Source organism: Rhagoletis pomonella, unplaced genomic scaffold (genome assembly GCF_013731165.1).
Source record: "Rhagoletis pomonella isolate Grant_MI unplaced genomic scaffold, Rhpom_1.0 Rhpom_scaffold_00002, whole genome shotgun sequence".
Classification (NCBI taxonomy): domain Eukaryota; kingdom Metazoa; phylum Arthropoda; class Insecta; order Diptera; family Tephritidae; genus Rhagoletis; species Rhagoletis pomonella.
In genome coordinates, this window is record NW_023458556.1 from 25,042,274 (window position 1) to 25,051,080 (window position 8,807).

Below are 8,807 nucleotides of genomic sequence, written 5' to 3' on the forward strand. Positions count from 1 at the left end.
GGATCCAAGGTAAAAATTACGCCGAAAGAAGTTCTGTCCCACTTCTCCAGCAACACAGAAAGGAGAAGTCTGAGTAGTAAGGCTTATAATCCCTAAGCGAGGCCGTAGGCCGCTTACGCAGAAAGAAGTTCTGTCCCACTTCTCCGGCAACACTGAAAGGAGAATTCTGAGTAGTAAGGCTTATTATCCCTAAGCACGGCCGAAGCCCGCCTACGCATAAAGAAATTCTGCACCACTTCTCCGGCAACACATAATCCACGTAATTTTGGCAAAACAAAACAAGGTGGATTCCATTTTCAATTAAAAAATAGGCAGTGTCTACACACACGCGCCACGGTAACTTTTACCGTAAGTCCACGGTAATTTTACCGACTCTTGCGTCCTCGTTCGCGCACTCGTGCGGTAACCAATCCGAGTGAAGCCTTAGGTCACGGCCGAAAGAGAGGGAGCTTCAGTGGGGCCACTCCGACTTATTCGGTTTAAGGGCTCACTGAAGTCTGCAGCGCCTGTTCATCAGTAGGTGCAGCTGCAAGTGGGTGTCTGCTTGGAGCAAGCGGCTCGCTATATAAACGTGTATTTGGTTGCGAAACCACCCCGTCCCAGCAATGGGTTGTGCGCTGGGTTTGAGACCCGTCACGTAAAAACCACTTCCAGTGAAGAAGCATGGTAAAGCCTCGGATGAGACCCGCCCCCCCTCTCCTTATAATCACGACCACGGACGCGTTTAAAGGACTACGATTTGAGGGCATGCACCTGGAATGTCCTGACCCTTAATGGGGAAGGTGCCTCTGCCCGGCTGGTTGGTGTCCTCGAAAGCTGACATCACCGCCATTCAAGAAATGCGTTGGACGGGGCAAGGCAAGCAATGTATGGGACCTTGCGACGTCTACTACAGCTTCCATGTAAAGGAGCGCAAATTCGGAGTTGGATTTGTGGTGGGAGAGAAACTCCGTCGCCGAGTACTGTAGTTCAGCCCGGTGGACGAGCGTCTAGCCACAATCCGCATTAAAGCGAGATTCTTCAACATCTGGCTCATCTGCGCCCATGCCCTGACAGAAGAGAAAGATGAGGCATCCAAGGATCTTTTCTATGAGCGCTTGGAGCGCACGTATGAGTGCTGCCCCCGTCATGATATCAAAATCGAGCTTGGCGACTTCAATGCCGAGATGGGCAAGGAAGGAATCTCTGGAACCACCGTCAGAAAATTCGGCCTCCACGACGAAACGTCCGACAACTGATTGAGGTTTATCGACTTTGCCGGGGCCCGAAACATGGTAGTATGCAGTACTGGGTTTAAGCATAAAAAGATCCATCAAGTTACGTGGAAGGCACGCTTCCAGCGTTTTAGACGTAAACACACTCCGAGGCCCAAGCATCGACTCGGACCACTATTTTGTTGCAGCCAAGATATGCACCCGCTTTAAATTTTTGCATTTATAACAAAATCTTTATAGAGGAAGATGATATTTAAGATTTTGTTTCAAAAGCAAGAACAAAACGGGCAAAACAAGCACTAGTAGCTGACAAGAACAAAAAGGAGCATTTATCTAGTTCAGCTACCACTGGGCAGCAGACCACCAAAGTTGGTAAAGTAAAAGGACAAAGGTGCAAACTAAATACACCATATCGGTCAATATTTTAGGTAACCTGCTGCGTACTCTTCTGCCGGTGCAACACAATTGAATTGTCAAACTTCAAATCCCTATTTAAAATTTGCTAAATAGTTTGTACAATGGAGAGTGGCATTAGAGCAGAAAATTTGCACATTTTTGGGTGAAATACATACTAAGCGCAAGAATAAACAAACGTCAGCGGGAAACATGTGAAATATCGGTTTAATGTTTGCTCTGTGACCTGATTAGCAATAACTCATTTGTGTTAATGAGTCTAGATTATTAAAATTTTGATCTGTCAATTTATAAAATTTGAAGATCCATTGGATTCACCGCCATCTGTGGGCGTAGAAAAAAAGGTTCCGCTTCGACTTCTGATCGCTGTTGGCTTGATGAGTGTACAAACCAACCACGTTCTCTTTAGAATATAATTTGGCACTTAGCTTAGATTTCTCCAATTTCCCCTACCTGGGTCCGCCACTGCTTAAGCTCTCACCCTGGATGAAGATATGGTTTATCGGGCTTCATCTACGTTCAGGCGAGCTTCTGGTTGAACATCGTCTAATTTGTCGATTTGAGCTCTCGCCACTGCCAACTAGCTAAGCCAGAATCTGTTAGTGATGGGGGCGGACCTCAGTTATCTGGCTGCACCTGTATCGCTAGTTTTGCCAATGCGGCTTGGTGCGTCTTTCATTAGTTCCTGGGTATCCTGCCTGCCTCATTGTTTGCGCTTATGATGCCAATAATCTTACGGCACATTGCTATCTCAGCGACGGATCGAGTCCACGCACTGTACGTCTTGGCCCTCTTCAGTGCTTTTACGGACCACCGATTGTTACCGCCTAAGAACCCGCTTTTGTTTTCACGAGTCGAGGTTTAAATTCGCAATAAAACACCGCGCTATGTATCACTTGATGAGCGGCTTTTAAAGAGTGTGTCCAGCTGAAGAGTGTGTCCACTACTGAAGAGCACAAAAAATTCGGTAATCCGGCTTGTCTTATGACTGCCCGCAAAATGTTCACCAGCGCACTGGAGCCTAATTTTTCCACTCAATTTGATCTTGTTTTTTTTTTTTTTAATGAAAGCTTATGAAATTTTCAAGATACCAGTTGGTACCGATATTTAAATTTTCATTTCCTTGTATGTATAAAATTTTTTAGTGCAAAGTGCAAAAAAAGTAGAAATTTTGAGGAAAGTCGATTCTCATTTTCAAGTTAATAAATGTTACATAATGAAAACTAGTTGAAAATAATTGTAGGTTTCCCCCACAACGAAAAAATAATTACAACAAAAATTTAAATGCTCCAAAAAAATGTTCACCAAAATTAAAATTTTTATATAGCTATGTAAACATATAATAAGAATATAAACTACACAACATACAGATGTGCTCAAAAATTTAGCGAAAAAATATTAAAAATCAACGCGTACTCTTACCCGCTTGTAACTTGCACTTTATTATATTAAAATTTTATGATCTATAAAACTATGTACATACCCAAAATTTTGAAAACTCAAAAAAAAATAAATAAATTTTTTATAACATTTAAAATTTTGCTTGTGAATTTTTTTCCATTTTATAAGAACCCTACAATTTTTTTCAACTAGTTTTTATTATGCAACATTTATTTACTGGTATGTACAGGCGAATCGATTTTCTTCGAAATTGCTACTTTTTCCCGCATCTTTCTCTAAAATATTTAATACAAATATATAAAAATTCCAAGATCGGGCTCAATTGATCTCTTGCTAAGTTTTTTAATCTTTCATTTAAAAAACTGTATCAAATTGCTTGAAAAATGAAGGCTAAAGTGAATTATGAACATTAAACCACTGTGCAGCGTACTTCGGTCCTAATTTTGGTGGTATTTTGTTGTATTCTGGTAGCGGAGCTGGGTTGGTCCGTAGTTATGTATGATTATTAAAGCTCGGCAGAGATCGGCTGTTTCCAGTAACGAGTAGAAAATCTTTGGAGGTTACCCGAAGCATTTTGCTTTCGACCATATTTTATGAAGTGCCCCATGCAGACTGATTCTCGGTTCGGATCCTAAGAGTGGAAGGGACTTTGGTTTACGGGAAGATCGATATTTAAGTTAACTTTGGATTTGGGAGCGGTCGTCGCGGTTCGAAATAACCTCAAATCCATTGCCAGGCACTACTACGAGACCATTTTTTTAATTTCTAGGGGGTTCTAGCCACACAAGCGGCAACACTTACGAGTTACTTTATTTTATTTTCTTTATTTATTGGTAGCCTCCCATGATTGTCACTTAGAAAGCGGCATTTTCATTCAGCTCCTTGTCAAAAAGCATGAAATATTACTGCAATTTCTCAAAATCAGTTCAATTGCAATTATTTCTCTTTTCTGTTGCCCTAAACGCTAAAATTACATACTACATACATAGGTATGTATATGAAGAACCTTAACCACCGATACATATGTATGTATGTATATATGTTTGTATGTAAATGTATACGTACGCTATCATGCCATCAGCGTTTGAGCCATTTTTTTGACCATAAAACATTGAACAGTGGGGCGCATCGCTTGATCTCCACCGCCAAAATGCCACCAAATGGATTTGGTATCTGCCATCAAATCTGCAAATCTCAGTTGTTGTCCATTTCAAATTTTATAGAACTTTGTTATTTAGTGAAGGTATTGCAAAAACAACAACACCAACGGCAATCAACTATGCATTGGCACACAACAATAGCGAAACAATAAGCGAAAATAAATAAATTTGGCATCTTCCTTTGGGAAAACAAAAAGCAATTAAAAAAGAGTACAAAACAACAACAACAACAACGACACAATTTAATTTCACACAGCCAAACGGGCAGTCGTCAAAAGGACAAACAAAAAAAATGTGAATTTGGATTTTCTCTTCTTTCAGGTAATTTTTGGCCCGAGCGGATGTGCACGCTGCACAATAGTGGCAACGTCAATATCTAATAACAACAACCACAATACTTACAAATAGATATGTACTTTCGAGCAACAACACTGATTATTGCATTGATGAGCTCCTGCTGCTGCTGTCGGTACACAAAAAGTACGCAAACGCCACAGGACATCGGGCCGGCCAGCAGTTGTCCTTTTTCGACTTTGCTGCAGCAGCTATAGCCACAGTCACAGCTTACCAACCAAAAATTCACATACTATACACATTTGGCATTTTGCATATTTAGCCTACGCGCCTACAAAATTCTTTTCATGCCTGTAACTGCATAAGTATGTATGTATGTGCGTATGTATGTGTGTGCGTTCCTGCAGAGGTGCGACTGTGTGCCAAAGTAGGCGATCGTAAAAATGCACAAACAACAATATTTGTACAACAACTACAAACAAAGTAGGTGTAGAATAGTGCGATAAGAATGTTGTCAGCAGCAAAAATAAAAACATAAAATTCCGTTAAAAAAATAAGAATAAAATTGAGTTGTCAATTTTTAAGTAGTCGTAGGCGGTGGTTGTTGCTTGTGTTATTTTGTTGTGCCGCTGGATTGCTTTATTACAATAGTTTTCAGTAGGTAACATGTATATATGTACATATCTGCTTACTTACATACATGTAGAGATACATACTTACATAGATTACTTGCTTGTGCACCGTCACGGTGTTATTAGCCAGACAAAAGCCAACTAAAAGATGACTGATGGAGGATAATAGAAAACAGAAGATTTCTGGTTGCAGCTTTACATCAATACAATAAAGGATTTCAACTGACAAATGCATGTTGACGCCTATTCAAGGATCCAAAAGGATATTTTAATGAGTCTTATCATATACAGCTAAGCTCTAACGAAATACTGGGCTTATGTTCACTTAATCGCTTGATTTTATTTATTTTACAAAGAGGAGCTTCACTTTTCTGATGTTTTGTACACAAGTGTAGTGACTAAACTTAAGTGCAGATCCTACAGGCCGATTATGGCTTAGATAGTTGCAAGTCTTTTGTTAGACAATTGAAATCCAATAGACAAGATACTTAGTTTGAAATATTTTGTTTAATATGGCACAAAAATTTCGCAACTTTGCAACTTTCATGACAGGAAAGCAATGAAGTGCTATTTATTCGAGAGATCCGAGGCTTGCATCTTAGGGAAGCGGATTTATTTTTTAATTAAATCTATTTCCCCTTTCTTTGAATTTAATTTTCTATTAATTTTTAAAATTTACTTTTTTTGAAAAAAAAATATTTTAGCATTATTTAATTTTCAAAACTGATTCAGTTTTTTTTTTAATTTAAACGTTTTATTTAATTTTCCTTTAAATTTTAGATTTAATTATTTAAAAAAAATAATATTTTTGTGTAATTTTATAAAACTTACTTTATTTACTTTTCTAATTTATTTTTTATTTATTTTTTTTTTAGAATTTGTTTTGAAATGAAAAATATTTTTGAATTTCATTTACTTTTTTTCTTTTTAATTTAACTTTTTTCTTTAATTTTAATTGAAATTTCTTTTAATTTTAAGATTTTATTGCTGTAATAAGATAACTATATTTATGGCATTCCATTAAACTTTTAGAAATACTTTTTTTTTTGGTTTTTTTAACTCACTTTTTTCTCTTTTTTTATTAAATTTTCTTTTAATTTTCAGTCTTTAAAAAAAATATATATGTATATCTATTTATAACTTTCATAAGCATGAAATGGTATTACAATTTTGGTCCCATGTTTGTAAGTAGATATAAGAATAAGAAGAGATAAACTATGATCAGAACGTCAAGCTGAGTCGATTTGCATGTCCGTCTACGCGCCTGTTAGTATGCAATCTAGTCGCTCAGCTTTTGAGATATCCGATGGAAATTGGGCGAGTGTGTGAGTTTTTTTATAATATATTATATTAAAAAAAAAATACCAAATTTAAATAAAAAAAAAAAAAATAAATAATATGTTCGACCACTGTCTGTATTACTAAGGATAATGAACTACATTAAAATTTTTAAATAAAATTTGAATCCGAAGAACTTTTTTATATGCCCTAAATTCTTTCCTGTTGACGCCCATGGTTCTGGTGGTGGATTTAACGGAAGGAATTTTATTAAAAGAACAGCTGTTTTAAGAAAATTGTACTATTAATTTTTACTGCGTTTCTTTAATTGTATTTTCTGGATGTAGTTGATTGTCTTTTTTCTAGGGAACAAAAATAACCGTTATCTCGAATTTAAAAATTGAAAACATTGCCCGAATTCTGAATTTAACGAAAACGTTGTTTCATAATAGTTATTAAATGAAAACAAAATTGTTTCCGTCGCCAATAAGAGTTATAACCCAACGTTTATTTTTTCGTCAGTACTTCAAAAATGATTTAAAAAAAATTCAGTGAAATGTGATTAGAGAAGAAGTGTGGTATCAAATTAAAGAGGAAATGCTGTAGAATTTTGGTAAAGAAGGATTGGTGAGTATTGAAAATGTCCTTTTAAAATTTTATCCTTAAAATTTCGAAATATTTGCTTTTGAAAAAATTATATGTTAAGGACTTTCGTGGAATGTCGTACTTCTAACTTTATCAGCTTAAAAAATTACCTATTCGTCCTTGTGAATCCAAAAAATTTTATTTTTTTTTAATTCTTAAGGAATTTCCTCTTGCATTTGGTATTTTCTACTATTATTCTACATTGCACTGAATTTTTTAAATAATCTTTTGAATTAATCCTGAAATAAATCCTGACGTCAGAGAGAGAAAATAAAAACGCAACTTTAAATAAAAAAGTAGGTTTCCAACCCATTTATTTATTATTTATTTTGTGGTAAGGGAGCTTCGAGTAACGAGTACTTTTGAGAATTGAGTACCTACTTTCTTTAAATAAACATATGTTGGCAACATTTCAACGCTAAGTGTAGAAATCTCACTAGCTGGCAGGACTTTACTCAAATTAATATATGTATTAATCCCAAATAACGTCGATTGAATGCTACTTTGGAGTACTCAGTATCGATAATTTTAATTAGCGGCTACTGTCGAACCCTTTTGAGAATCGAGTACTGAGTACTTTTGATATCCATACTGCCCAACACTAATAAGTATGTACCTATTTCTTTTTTATTACACTGAGCCAAAGCAAATCATATAAAGATATGTATGTACTTATTTTTCTACTCAGATTCCTCACAAATCATTTCATCATATTAATAAGTAAGTATTAGTACAGCAGCGTTTAATCATTATTAATTAATAAAATAAAACCCCATCACTCGCATTTCATCACAACTGTTAATTTCTCTTAAAAGCGACTGCGGGAGTCGACTTGTCTTCACATTGCCAGCGAGCATAACGCAAATATAAAGGTACTCTATGTATGTACAAAAATTATTTTTATCTGAGCACCACAGATTCCAACTAACACAACCACAAAATTAAAAAGAATAAGTAATCAGAGGAATCACTCAAAATTGCATAAAAAGTGGGTGTAACCTCGAGCATAAAATGAGATAGTATGTGTAAATTGTTGATTTCTGATTTGCTGCCTCGCTGAAATGAGTAAAACTCATAAAAAGCACTCAACTCAAATGAATTTGAGTTAATAAATTAAAACATTGAATGAGTGTGAGATAGATAAAGTCGTTTTTAGTGTGTGAGTACAATGAATGAGAGTGAAAATGACACTGCTGTCGAGCCACAGACACACTCACACATACACACACATATGTATGTAAGTTTAGTATGTACAGTTAACAAAGCAACAGGTTTCTCTTGCTGAGCTCAATGAATGGCGCTTACAAACAAACGAATGAGTAACTTTGACGCTGCGTAACAACTCGTACATACATAGATATTACATGCATGAATGTGTATGTGTTCTCGTACATTCATTCATAAAAACCGTTTTATCAGCTGTGCGACGACGAATGCCATTGTAAATTATTCATTCATTAACTAAACGCTAGCGGTGGGCTGCCGATTTCTGGCCGAATTCGGCATCTATAAATAAATACGTACCTACCTGCCTATATATGTATGTATGCATGTACTTGCATTGTTATCGTTGAGATGATTAGAATTAACGATTATTTTTAGACGTTAATAAGCTTTTAAAAATTTGGAACAACTTTTTTTTTTACGCTCGCAACAACCACTTGCCAATTTATTGTGTCGCGAACATTGCGAATACCCGATTCTTCTTCGTTATCACTTCTTGGTAATATGCAATTCTCTGAGCGCCATGAGCATTGTGCGAGTATGTA